Source organism: Taudactylus pleione, unplaced genomic scaffold (genome assembly GCF_031769625.1).
Source record: "Taudactylus pleione unplaced genomic scaffold, aTauple2 ptg000055l, whole genome shotgun sequence".
Taxonomy (NCBI): domain Eukaryota; kingdom Metazoa; phylum Chordata; class Amphibia; order Anura; family Myobatrachidae; genus Taudactylus; species Taudactylus pleione.
Window position 1 is genome coordinate 8299965 of NW_028284457.1, and position 15106 is coordinate 8315070.

General features: G+C 35.9%; 1 protein-coding gene across 1 annotated transcript in view; it reads right to left on the reverse strand.

The window, feature by feature from the left end:
• The window catches only part of GRID2 (glutamate ionotropic receptor delta type subunit 2), a 1139199-nt gene that overhangs the window by 943646 nt on the left and 180447 nt on the right, over nucleotides 1-15106 (reverse strand). The window lies entirely within an intron of this gene.

The following is a 15106-nucleotide window of genomic DNA, read 5'->3' on the forward strand; positions in this document are numbered from 1 at the left end:
GTGTCCCTATAAACAATACATAGACACCCACTGACCTGCTAGACAATTTTTTTTACAAAGTGTAAACATTTTATTTACCCATTTCTTAATTTCATTTACTTGATGACTGAAAGCCAAAGGGGAAAAATGGTACACATGAGAATAAACGAATAGCAGAAACTGCTAATGTGTTTAAAGTTTGTGCCTCCAGATGCATGGATGAATCATTTACAGATATGTGAAAAGACAACTTATCATTTTATCACTTCACACCCATGAAAGTGCAATAAAAAAGTCTTGAAAGAAGAAAGTGCTCAGAAAATAAATTCAGAATAGAGAATCTACATAGCAAACTCCTTTTACTTGACCTTCATTTAATTTACTAAAGGAATTCACATCTGTAGAAACTATAATATGCATCTAGTCAATATTAAAATGCTTAAGTATTTGCACTGTACAAAGTGTCCTAGGACAGTTCTGTTTTCTTTGTGCATGATCCTTTACCTGAGATTGTTAGCTAATAAGACAAGCTTTTTATACAATTGAATGAATCTGAGTAGTATAAACACATTTGTAGATAGTTGTAGTTGCAAAAAATGGCAAAAAATTACTTTTATAAACTAAATCTGGCCACACACACTGCATTATTGACAGCTACTGTATATCAGATAATTTGAACAATGGTGCAGCATGCATGACTAATAATAATCCCTTTCAAATTAACAAACTATTATTGGGCTTGCACTAACAGGCTACAGTGCACATAAAAAAAGATCTGGGTGAACCAAACACACCTTGTGGGAACCAAAATTAGACAGTGATACAACAGTTTAGAGCTTGGGATAAGTAGCAGTGTTGGCTCATGTGTTGCCAGTTTAATGTCCAGCCAAGCACCAAATTAATAGCAATACCTAATTAATACATACAGTAAATTTCAAACTGTGGGGTATATGTACTAAGCCTTGGAGAGAAATAAACTGGACATAAATAAAGTACCAACCAATCAGCTCCTATCACTTTATAGGCTGTTTTTAGAAAATGACAGTTATGATCTGATTGGTTGGTACTTTATCTCCATCCACTTTATCTCTCTCCAAGGCATAGTACATATACCCCTGTAAGAGAACATTGATGCTCCCACCATAACACCACCCTACCTGGCATTCTTTGACTATTTTCCCTAAACTTGGTTGTTCCTCAACTGAGATTCCTTTTGTTCAAACATTGTTACTTGCTGTTTATGTATTGGACTTGATTATACCAGTTTTAAAATGCTTTTTTTTCCTTGTCAAAACAATATTAAAAGATTGTTTTTTTAAAAAAGAAGTTTAGCCCTTTAATATTGTTGTTATTAGCAATGCCCAGAATGTATAAGAAATTCAATATGTCAGACCTTTGAAAACCGACACTATGATTGAGCTATTTTATTACTTTGGCATAAATGTTTTTTTTTATATTAAATTGGTATGGGCTGTCTTTCTCGTTTAAAATGTATTTTTAGAATTAACATTGTTTTCCCACAGTATGTGTAGTTCAATCTATTTTTGATAAATACAATTTTTAGTAAATTGCAATAACTGTAATTAAAAAATATATCATCATTATTTGTATGTAAGCAGTGAAAAATATTTTAAAGAGCAGAAGAGCTGTAAAATATGTTTTACTAAATTGATGGGCTTACTAAGCTTGGGCAAATTCCAATGGTAATGTATGCACAGTACATTTATCTTATCAGCAAGAAGACCTCAATGCAAAATTATTCTGGAAAGATTAATATTAGGTAATAATTTGTAGACAAAAAAAGCAAAAAAGAAAAATAGGACAAGCTATTGAATACATTATCCATTTACATATTTTAAATGTAATGTAATGTATAATTATTATTGTGAAGTGGACTAAATAAACTAAGCTTTGCATTGAAAATTTGTGAGCAATTGAATGCAGTATCACATTATGTTAATCTCCATCAATGAGGAAGTTAAGTGATACGAAGCATCAGGGAATAATAAGAACAACAATGAATGATATGATGTTGCTCTTGATGACCATTGTACTTTGCCCAGTGCCACCAGCCCTACCTTTAACAATATAGTATCAGGTAAATACTTGACTAAGTTTGCTTCTTTAAACATGTGGATGCTATTATATCACTACTGGACACTACAAGAAGAAGTTCAATAAAAATGGTGCTTTATTCTGTACCGAAAAAGATTGGACAGAACTGGCCTTAGGCTTAGGGCAGATTGAAGGGTGATTTAAACAAATATTTAGAATGTAAGCCTACAGTACTTCTCCTTTAAAGAGAATTATTTCTCAAATTGCCAATATTGCTGCAAATTGCTAGTGTATTGTAAGGATTATTAAAAATGATTTAAAATGGTTAATCTGAACATGGTTTAGTTTGTGAACCAGTTAGACAAATATATCAAAGATTTGCTATGTTCAAGCTAGTCATGGATCATCTATTGAATCATATTGGTGATATAATTTGAAAATTCACTTAAATTTAATTTGTGATTTTGCTTTTGTAAATGGTAAACTTCAAATGCAAATTGTGAACTGTGAACACAGTAGCATTCTTAGTTAGATTTTTTTTTAAATATGTTATATTGTCTACCACTAGGTATCCGTGATTTGGCTCCAAATAGTTCAGAGACAATAAATGTATCACCTGGACCAGTAATACAATAGTGTCAGGACTCTTATCACACAGATCTCTAAGTCCTGATTTAGTGAGGTCAGGGACAAATATAATGCTCACAATGAATATTGTATCACTCTGCCCATTATATCATACACCTCTCTACTGCCACCACTCATGAAAAATACACAGAGGGGCCACAGGTCCCCTAAAACTCTATCACAATTGAGTAGGCTCAGCAACACAAACTACAACTCAGTTAGTTTGTTTCCCCCTGAAAAACTAGGTCTAGTGTAACCTTAGTGATCTAATAGTTTCCTCAAAGACTGGGTTCTTGAGCATATATGAAAATAAACTAATAAAGGAACACGTTATTTACAAAAGGAAGTACAATGTTTAGTTACAGTAATTATATAAATAAAAAGGGTTACAGAATACCAATGTATGTTGCAATTTCAAAATAAAAAGGAAACAACTTACACAAAATTACACTTAGCTTATTCTGGGCCAAGGGGAATGATAGGAAAATTCAGGTTCAGGCATAGAACAATACATAGAACAAGAGTTTTCCATACTTTTTCTGAACTATTTACCCTTTACAATAATGTCATGACCCACTCCTGGGTGACTGACTGGCTTTTGAATTAACCCAGGGTCCATACCAGGACCACCCACATAACTATACATAATTTCCCATGAGTAAAAGCTACATGAAATAGTGTAGGTTTACATTCATTTCTATTATGTAAGCTACAATATAAATGTAAGCAAGGCTGCTTTCAGATGTGTGATTGGTTAGATACATAATTTCTCCCTAACCATAGGTCTTTGGAACCCTCAAATCACACCAAACCCCAACATACAGACTTCAGGTAAATTTATATGATTTTGGGAACTACAAGCTCTGGTAGAAATATTATTTTTTTGTCAAAAACAAATAACATATGGTGAAGTCTTTGATCCCTGTTTATCTTCAGTCACACCACATGATCAGATGGCTGTTTAAACAACCCCTGCTGTGTTGGGTGCCAGGTAAGCATCCTCAAGTCATCTATATGCAGACATACAGTAGATGAAAGACTTTGCATAACAATGTCTTCTCTAGATAATTGCTTTCTCCACTCACAGGATAGCATCATGAATGTAAATACTAATGAAACTACACAAGACCCTCCGGTTTCCTGAATGTGCTTTATATGCTAATAAAAATCTTCAATGTGCCCTACATTCAATAAATGTGCTATTCATAGACCCCTTTTGTGTGGGATTTAAAAGTAACAGTATGAGAAAACTAACCTGCCCAGATGGTGTTTCTTCCCACACCATGCTCCTTCCTTATGGGAAGGAGTCCCAGGTTGCAAAGAGGATCCATTCGGATACCTCCACCACTGACTTTGTGCATCTGCATGAACCCATACTATAGTAGTGGTGAAGACATTTGCGGAGACAGTATATTTTCAGATCAGCTGTCTCCAAGCTGGAATAATGATAAATTGCTCCCAACGTTCTGGTGAAAAAGAATGTTGATTATCAGGGGCTGCCTGGCTTCTGATAATTAACACAATGAGTAGGCACCATAGTGTTCTCACAGCTTCTTCAGATGCTGTCCCAACTTTCTCTCAACAATCTCCAAAATCTAACATGATTATGTAGCAGTGTTATCATAAGACGTGTATATGCATACTATGGAAGAGAGAGCTTTATTGTAAATAAATATGCATTGCTGTCTGGTTAAAAGTTACAAAGAAGGTGTTTTTTGTAGATTTGCAGAAGAGTTTATAAGAAATGAATATACTCAGTAGGTTACAGGCTGGAGGCCTGTTACAAGGCTGCTTAGGTTTTTTTTTTCTAAGTGTTATTAGATATACAGCAAAATTTAAAGCGCTAGATAGAAGTTAAACAGGAGGAACACAGGATAACATTTAAAAATAATTCTTTACAACTTGGGAACAATTGAAAAGGATCTTCTGAGCTTCTGGATACCCTGTAACTCAGCCACCAGATTTCATTATAACCTGGACACACCTTTTGCAAACACCCTGCTTCATCATTGCAAACAACTACCAGTTAGTTTGCTCCATTTTAATTTTGTTTGGATTTTTTTTTACTCTAAACTGTTTATATTATTTCTGTACCACTGTCAATTTATGCAATACCACTGTAGTATCTGTCATTGTTTAACACCTGTATATCTTTAAGAATACTTTATCCTTAATTTAAAGTCCTATACTATTGTAGTTGTGCCTTTACATCTACCAGCACTGTTCTTCCTTTATCTGATTTTTTAACATCTTAACTTACTGTTCATACATCTCACTCTCATCACTACTACTGATGTTTCTCTCCCAATACCCTCATCTACACTATGTATTTCTTTTCTTCTGCTCCCCCATCACTCAGAAGCTACAGAATACTTTCCTCTACCACCAGTTCTCATCTCTTTCCTCCCTCCATAGTCACCTTCTCCTCTCCCTCCTATGTCTCCCTTATCCCACCCAGTACTCTCCATCACATCTCCCATAACTCCTAAGCACTGCCCCTCCCTTTTCTTCAAGTTACACCTCTTCTTAACTCACACCACACTAAACCTTCACCTTGCCCACCACCTGCTGTCACCCTTCCTAATTCAAAAGCCCACCACATACTTACACTCTCCTTATCCCCCTGCACTAAATCAATCTCAACCCCACACTACAGCAACCCTAACAGTCTCTTTCTCTCTCCTCCCAACCCTGTCCCTCTCTCCTCTGGAAAGCCAGTTCTGTCTATAATCAACTGGTCCCCATCCATGATGCTTTAATCTCCAACTCCTTGAATCTCCTAGCCATCACCAAATCCTGGATTTACCCATATGACACCACCTCTCCTGCAGCTATCTCCTTTGGGGGCCTCACATGCTTTCACGCTCACTGTACTGGAGGTTGCCACAGTGTTGGGGCATGCTATCGTCTGGCCAAGCCTACCAACTCTTACCTTCTAAACTCTCCATTTCATTATTTCCATTCAATGCTCATATCAGATGCCTCTTTCAACTTCCTCGAGAAGCTGCCTTTCTTTGTCTCCCTGGACTTGGCTCAAAATTCCCTGATAACATTGCTTCTTGGCTACTTATCTTCAAATGGACTCTCAAGACCCCTTTCTTCCTCAAAGCTTTCCAGCGCTCATCCTAACCCATTACTCCATGTTCCTTCCTTACAAATCCAGCCCATCTGTGTCACCCCTGTTTGTCTGCTCCCTCCCCTTTAGAATGTAAGGTCTCATGAGCAGGGCCCTCTTACCTCATATGCTTCTCCTTCACTTACTTATACTTTAATTTACAACAGCACCTAACACTTGGTTGCTGACACCATGCTACTTTAAGTTTAAGTGTTATGCTGCAATGTTTATAAATCATATATTTGTCCTGTATTAATTGTACTGTTAATAACTATTTCTTGTGTGCTCTTTGTCTATGTACTTTGTTAGGTGCTGTAGAACCCTTGTGGCGCCATATAAATAAAGGATAATAATAATAATAATAATAGTACATTTTTAAAAGTGATGATTATTACTTGTCCCTTGTTACTAGGAAACATATTTGTATGCTTTAGAAGGATGCTTATCTTGCTGACAGGTCCACTTGAATAAATAGTTGTAGAACATAATAAAGATAGATTGGACATGTTTACTTAAAATATAATATAATTTTGAATGACATGGCATGGCATACGTGCATAGATGATTGGAATGCTTAATATTGATTAATTGTACTCATAAGGTGACTAGTAAAAGCTTACACACACCTTTCCCAACATACAATATGTCTATCATGTTCTGCAAGCCAGCGATTGTAGTACAATCACAATGTGACCTCTTTGATTATTTGATGATTTCATCACTCATTGCTGTTTATGGAAAGCACTCACTCTTCTTAATGCTCTGTATTTGATGCTGGCTGCATCCTTTCAATAAACTCCAGGTCACTAGAAGCCACCAAGACTTGATTGTTGGTTGTACTGTATATGAAATGTGCTACATTATTCATAAGTAAATTCTTCATTCTTTAGAGCAGTGCACAGGATATATTTTCTTTATGTTCAGAATAAAAATACCCTTTTTATGCAGTATGTTCTCTATGTAATTGTCAGTGTCAGTTCCTAATCTGAAAATATGCATATCTGCAAAGTTCCACTTCTCTCTTCTAGTTCTCTAACACATCATGACATTTTGGGAGATGGACAAGTCAAATAATGTGGATCATTTAGAAATGATCTAATTTGCACTTAGAATTTATGTAGCAAAATATGGAAGTAAAGAAAGAACACTTACAAAAAATATGTTCATTCAGATGCATCTCAAGATGTGTCCTGCTCAAAGCTGTATAATTTCTGCAAGGCACATAAGAGGCATAACATGTCTGTCCTTGGATACTGCAGGGATTGCATATAGAAAACATAGGGATGGTGTAGAAATGTGGCTTGACAGTGCTAGTAGTAGATGCTAAGGTCACACTGCTCTATTTGCACCCAACAGCAACATACACAAGAGAGTGTATTGAGATTTATAATAAAAATAAATGTTGCATCACCATATAAAATGTAAGTAAATACAAATACTAATTAAATTCAATAAAATTACATAAAGTTAAATTAAATATAAACAACATTTGTTTTCCCCTTTAACCACTTAACTGACAATTTTTTTTTTGCCAAAATGCAGAGAAATTGTAAGTTTTTTTAAATTAAGTTTAAAAAGTATTTTAAAATACATATTTAAATATTTTATTATAAAAAACATGCCTATGGGGTGTATTTTAATTCTCATCCCCCATCAAAAATATCCCCCCACAGTGTGAAAAGATCACAAGCAATATCCACCCCCACCCCCTAGTGCAGAGGTTCTCAAACTCGGTCCTCAAGGTCCCATTTTGCAGGTCACACAGCAGGTGCACATGTGTCATTACTCATTGACACATTTTAAAAGATCCACAGGTGGAGCTAATTATTTCACTTGTGATTCTGTGAGGAGACATGGAAGACATGCACTGTTTGCAGTCCTGAGGAACAAGTTTGATAACCTGTGCCCTAGTGGTAACAGATCCCCTTTGCGGATCCCCCACCTATACCCCCAGGGACAATGGGTCACCATTTTAGTCTCACCCCCATGTGTCACTAAATATGTAATTATTTTAATATATAAAATATATATATATATATATATCTCCACAGCACTCACCATTCCTAGATTTGGGGTGCAACATGGTATGTGACCACATTGTGTATAATGTGATGGCTAGTTCCATGCTATAATTCTGAGCAATAGAGTAGGGACTTGCAGAAAAGTGGGGCCCCGTGATGGGGACTGCAAGCTTAAATGCACTGATCAATTCATGAACCAAAACCCCTCTGTTTATTATGTGTATTATGATAACTGTTAGTTATTCTGGTGTGCAGAGCCCCTGTGAGATATATATATATATATATATATATACACACACACACACACATATATATATATATATGTACCCCCTCTAATCTCAAAAAAATATTTTTATAAGCAGCATAACCCCCCTCGCCTTATTGCACAGCACAGCAGATCATGGGGCAAGGGGGACTGATCACCAGTCCCCCCTCCTGCAGCTGATCTCTGCACACACACTTTTAGTTTAGGAGCATGCATCCCAGAGTGCCATTTGCATGGCATTCTGGGGCACCATTCCAGCACTGATGTTGGCTGTGCAGACCAGATGTCCTCTGCTAAACCTGGGGGACATAGCATGCTGGCTTGGTCAGATGTGATGTGATCTTGCCATATGAAGCACTTCTGGCTCCATTTGCATTACATACAACCACGCCAGTTAATTGGTTAAAACAATCCAATAGCAATGTTATTTTATTCAGTGGAACAAGAGGTTGTGCATTTTGTGCAATACTTTTAGTAAATCCAGAGACTCTAATTTAAACACATATAAATATTAATTTAATTTTTTTTTATTAAAAGCACATTAACATATCAGATCAAAGAATATTAACAGCAGCAACCAAATGGCCTATATGTTTGTCATTACCATCCTAAATAAATTTTATTGTATCTACGGTCTCCAGATATCATGCTGGATACAATGGTGAAAACATCTTAACCAATAATATCCTTAACCCATCTATACCCATGAGGTTACATTGTCTTTCTTATGAATTGTGTTGGACAAACAATAGACTGCTTTTTATAAAGCTTACCATAAAACATCCTGTACTTTCACTGTAATACTAGATTTATTACATAGGATACAGAGTATGGAAAGTTACTTTCAAACACTTCAAGTGACAAATTCCTTGTGAATTGTATAGAAACTAGTGACTACACATGTTTTTTGTGTTCTGAAGAATGAACACCTATCTTTAGTATTTGGCTTATAACAATGCTTTACTACCACCCTGTCTACTAGACAACTGACCATAATAGATCAATCTGGCAGCCTTTGCTATATAAGACTGCTGTTCGCAGAGATATGAGTGAAGCATTAGTTCAGCTCTTGGCATCAGAATTTGCTAGACTATAATTAGTAGCCATTTCCAATAAGGTTCATTTATCTCAATCAGAAACTAGCAGATTCATCACTTTAGCAACATATTTACACAGCACACTGCCTTTTATTTTATATCTAAGCCATTAACCATTACTACTCTGTGTTTCCTGACCATGGATTAAAAATGAACAAACCAGGTTATGTAGTTCATTTTAAATAATTATAATTAATTTGCTAATTTCCCATAATGTGTAGTATGATTCATTGCTCCCATTGAACATGTAATGTTATGAAAATAAATCATAATCACAAACTTTGTGGGATATTTGTTATCATTTCTCTAAGGTGTAAATTTGCACCAAGCCATGGCAAACCATCAGGAGTTAACTTTTTACTGTCTATTGCAAGTTATATAAGACAAGCAAATGTCTGTTTGATTCCCATGTTTTAGTTCAAATATGCATATTTGTACAATACCTGTATTAGTAAATTATCCTCATTATATAAAGTTAAGGATTACCAAAATAAAATAAATAAAATAAAACTATAAACAATATATGGGGCACCCTATTTAATAAGACAATGGCGGTGAAAATACCGCCACTTCATCCTGTCACTTTTGCCATCTTAATATCCATAGAAAAAATGCTTTATTATTAAGTCGATGTTAAGTGATTTAGCCTGAGAAACACAACATCAATGTTGATCCATTGTGATCGATTTTAAATCATTCAAAATCAACCTATAGTAAATATACTACTAAGTGTACCGAATATTTTACATTAATTTTGCCCAACCCTACAGACAACTGTTTAATCCCCAAGTGTACTAAACATTTGCCATTATCCTTGACTGTGCTTATTATTAATTATTTGGACTCCAAAAGGTAAATTTACTGAGATTCGAGTCTGAACGAGTTTGTTATTTCTTAAACTCGATTTGCATCACTGAAACTCAGGTGATTTTCCCGTTTTTGATTTTGCAAATTTACTAAGAAGTGAGTTTAGCTGAAAGTGAGTTTCCCGATGGTGAAGCAGATCAATATTTCTCCCCCGAGTAGCAAATTTAGATGAGATTACCCGAGATTGCAGTGTTTTCTCTCTGCAAAACTCTCCCGAGCAAGCAGCCTGCACATATCAGTGAGATATGTGAAGGCTGCATGTGTGGTCTACCAGTTAAAGGGTTAAATCTTTAAAAAAAATTATGTAGGGCCCCTCCCCAAAAGCATAACCAGACAGTCCTGGTTCATAAAATTATGGGGAACAAAACGAGAAGGGTTCCACCGCAATTTAGGAACCAGCACCTGGCTGCAGGGCCAGTGCTGGTTTTAAATATAGGGGGAAATTGCGTAGGGGACCCCCTATATTTAAAACCAGCACCGGACCCAAACTGACTGGGGTGTAATGCCACAACCAGGTCTCCATGGCCAAAGAACCCCAATCCAGTCAGGCCAAGCCGTGGATCTCAGGGGAGGTGGGGATCCCCCCAAAAATTACTCCCCCTCTCCCAAAACCCCAGGCTTGGTCTGAAGCCTGGGGCTCTTCACTGCACCTCTGGGCTGTGGGTACAGGGGTAATAATGTGTAAAATATTAGAAAATTATTGTATTTTACAGTGGAGCTACAGGTGCCAGCATGCCTGCCCTTTGGCAGGTGGCACAGGTAAGTACTGTATGTGTGAGTGGGATAGGTGTATGTAATAAAGTTTTACTGTATATGGTGTGTGTGTACTGTGGTTGTTTACTATTTATTTTACAGTGGGGGTATGGGAGCCGGCCGTCTGCTGGCACTTGTAGTTTCACAAGTGCCAAAGGCAGGCATGCTGGCACCTATAGTCCCACTGTAAATTACAATAGTTTTGAACTATTTAACACATTATTACCCCCATACCCACAGCCCAGGGGTGCGGGGAAGAGCCCCAGGTTTCAAACCAAGCCTGGGGTTTTGGGAGAGGGGGGACCCCTTTTTTGGGTGGTTCCCACCTCCCCTGAGATCCATGGTTTGGGCTGACCAGCTTGGGGTGTTAATGCTTTGGCCATGGAGACCAGAAGATAGGGTCTCCTTGTTGTGGCATTACACCCTGGTCAGTTTGGTTTTACAGCTTGAGGTGATAATACATTTGTATTCCACACAAGAGTCTAGGAGAACAAAATAGGTTTTTCCCTTTGAACACAGGAAAGGTGGGAGGGCCTGTTGACAGGAAATGTAGAACTATCTGGCCCAGCATGCTAAAATGTTACAGACAAATGCTCTCATCTTCATACACACATTAAATATGTCTTTATACCAAACCCTGAATACCCACACATTTCATATTCACTCATGAGGTTCCATAAGCATCAAAATGTATGATCTAAGTTGGTTAAGTTAGTTTCAATGCTGAGAAATAAAGGTTTTTGATAACATAGGTATTATACATGATAAGCAAGTTGTGTTTGGTCTTGTTCTGTTGCATACGCTTTTTACAGCATTCCGGTGTTATCGGTGGAGAGATCGCATCATGCAAACTCAAGTTATGGATCACAGAACCTACAAGCAACAAAATGTTTAAACTGTTGGAATGTACAGAAGGTGTTACTAGAAAGATTCCCCTGCTGTTAGAGGCAGGGAGAGTCAATTTGAACCAGCCTGTTAAATGAACTGTAACATATGCTTCTCCTCTGGGAACCAATGATATCAGCAAGAAACTTTCCCTTTGTCCTGTATTAGTCTGAGGGGGATAAATATGTGTGCTTGTATACTGGATTTTTAGTCCATGCTGAAGGTTGTATGAACTGAGGGTCTCTAGTCTGAGGTCTATCTCTGGGTCTGGAGGCGCAGCGTATGTATACTGTACTTGGGTCTGTAATATTTCCTTTTACACCTAAATTGTGTATGTATCAATTGTGTGTAACTGACTGTACTTTTACCTGAATAATACTTGTGCGTTGGAACCACTGATTCCACACCTGTCTTTATTTGCGGTCAGACTGCGTACGCAAATTAGCGTTATTCTTAGAGGTTTATAGGAAGGCTATTTAGAAGGTATAGGCAGGGGTATATAAAGGTTCTGATCCAGTTTCGTTAGTTCTGGCAAACACGCAGCTCAGGAGGTTGAGTATATGAAACTTCAATTTCTCTGCAAGTTTGCTCTAATCTCACCCGAGATTGTAATAAAAAATCGTAGTAAATTTGCAAGATGCATCATTTTCATGAAAAGTACTTCTGAGTTTGCCCGATGGTGAGTTGATTCGTATATTAGGATTTAGAAGAGAGAACTCTCTCCCAAACTCACTAGAGTTTGCTTTTAGTAAATTTGCAAGATGAAAAACATGCCTAAACTCACCCGAGATTGTCATCTCAACCAAACTCGAATCTTAGTAAATTTACCCCAAGTGTGCCAGGCTTGGTATTGCTTTGCTAGTAAAGAATAAATGTAAATGGCTCTCAGCTACTATAGATTACTTTACATGTGAACTTTGCAGTGTTAGTAAACAATCCTAAATGTGTGTATTATTTGTAGTAATAATTGGAACAATTGGAACCAATGTTTTACTAAATTTGGTACTGATGTTTTTTTTTCTTCTTTGGAAAGGAAGATTGGTAAAGAACTTAATTGTGCTTTGATTTTTCTTTGTAATTAAATAAACGATCAATCTGTCCTTTTATCTTATGAGCTGCAAATACTACTTAATATTTACATGCAAAATTTTCACATTTGCTGTTGGTGCCTATAGGCAAAAAATTGTTGAAATTCTTGGCCATGGTTCAATATTTGGCATTGTCGGCAGTAACTAGAAGGTTCTAAAGTGAAATAGGAACAATTCTAAATGAATGTCAATGCATTGCATCATAGAATTGTTTATAAATGGACTCACTTATAATAAAATGAGCCAGTGATACAGTAGGTGGAGCTAGCATCTCTAGTTCTTGTTTGTTGCATCATGGCAGTGCCTAAAGTCACCTGAAATATTGTTGAAAATAAAAGAATCAACATGAATACACAATTAATTGTTATAAGCCTCTGTTTGTTAAAATTATATGTTGTAATTACATTCCCATAATAATATCTGATATGATGCTTACATTTAATTTAGTTGAAAAAATAAATTGAGTATTAATTTGACATCTGGAATTTGGTCACAGGCCAAAGTACACCAAAAGAAGAATAGTGACTATGTCACTATTTCCCGGTGTTTTGTTAGGAAAAATCTAAATAGTTTATTTAGGCTTATTGGAAGGTATTGTAGAGCATAGAAAGGCTCAAAATTGCCTTTATTCCAAACACATTTTTTTATGGAAACATATTTAAGCAGTGATAACAAGAAGTCTAGTCCTGTTACACAGTATATATTAGAGATGTACTGTGTACTAACAAACATCAGTTTTTATTAAGCCTCTCTTATTGCTGTCATAAATAACAGTAAGTAATGGGATGTTACAGAAGTACCTCCTTATACTGTATATTAGCACAAAGTATTTTTCTATGTATGTGGTATTGGGGAGGTAGTTTATCAAGGAATATATAAATATATATAATTATATATATATATATATATATATATATATATATATATATATATATATATATATAATTTATTTATTTGGGAATACTCACAACAATTTTGGCTGGACCATCCTAATTTACAGCAGCCGCAAGAAAGAGCAAAAAAACTGAATGGTTTTGTGACAGATGGGCAGATAGAGGAATGGTCTGTACAGTTTGACATTTATCTCTAACATACAGTATGTACTGTATATAATCGTATTATACTGAAATGAATTCAGTATCATTAGAATGATACTACAGACATGGAAGATGTATACTCATATGATTTTTGAACTTGTATTGTTTTTCATGTAATAACTTTTAAAATTAATAAATTACCTAATCAATCTTATTGTGCAAATAAACCTGCAATTATATAAATAATACATTATATAGTTCTTGAATTTCTTTTTGATAAGATCTCAGCTGGAAATAATTAATATGATTTAGAAAAAAAAGGTATTTATCTCCTACTAGAATGGGAACAGGGAAATGTAATGAGAAGTACTGTAGATTCTGACTCATAAAAGATCAGTTTATACAAATACAATGAGTAAATAATTGATATCAGAGCCACCCACAGTTTTAAAAATATTTAGAGAAGAAAAGATTTTGCGTTGGATGTGTAAATTTTATTTTTGACAGAAACCTGTTTCCAACATCTTTTCTTGCTATTTTTAGTAGTATATATGGAAAAAAATATGTTAATTGAATGAAGATAACAGTGATATAAATAGAAAGCCTTAGAGTGATTATTTAATGGCAGTACTGGGGAATATTTGTTAATTAAAGTGTTTAGCCATTTTAGGACAATCCTTCTTAATCAAATAACACTCCCCATGTATAACAAATGGGGGGCATCTATGGGAGTCATCCCTGTCCCCTGCAGTAGAACATGCTAAATTCCAGTGTAATGAAAAAGTACACTCATTAACTAATTCATATTTGATTTCCATAGAGGTCTATTAATGAACTATGAAATAATTCCAACCTCCAGTGCTGTGAGCTATATCTATGCTTTAGGCAGTAAGTTGGAATAACGGGGAATGACCCTATTTGCTATACATGGGTTCATATGTGATTAGGAATTTATTTTCAGGGGTTAACAAAAGACCAAAAACTTATCAACCTTTTTTCAAGTAGCAAGGTAAAAGTTGTTGCAATACTTGTATGCAGTGGAGCAAGTAAAAATATTTATTACAGAGCCTGTACACATTTATGTAGATCTTTCGAATGTTTTGCACTATTACCTACAGGTTCTAATGCTTTCATTGCTAAGGGTTGGTCCTAGACAGGTTCACCAGAATACCCCATAAAACAATAAACAACAACAACAGTTTGTAACCATAGGTAAGCATGCTTACATATAATAGATGGGGATGTAGTCAGCATCCCGGCAGACAGGATGCCGATGGTCTAAATACTGGTACCGGACAGCAGTCAGGATCTCGGCTC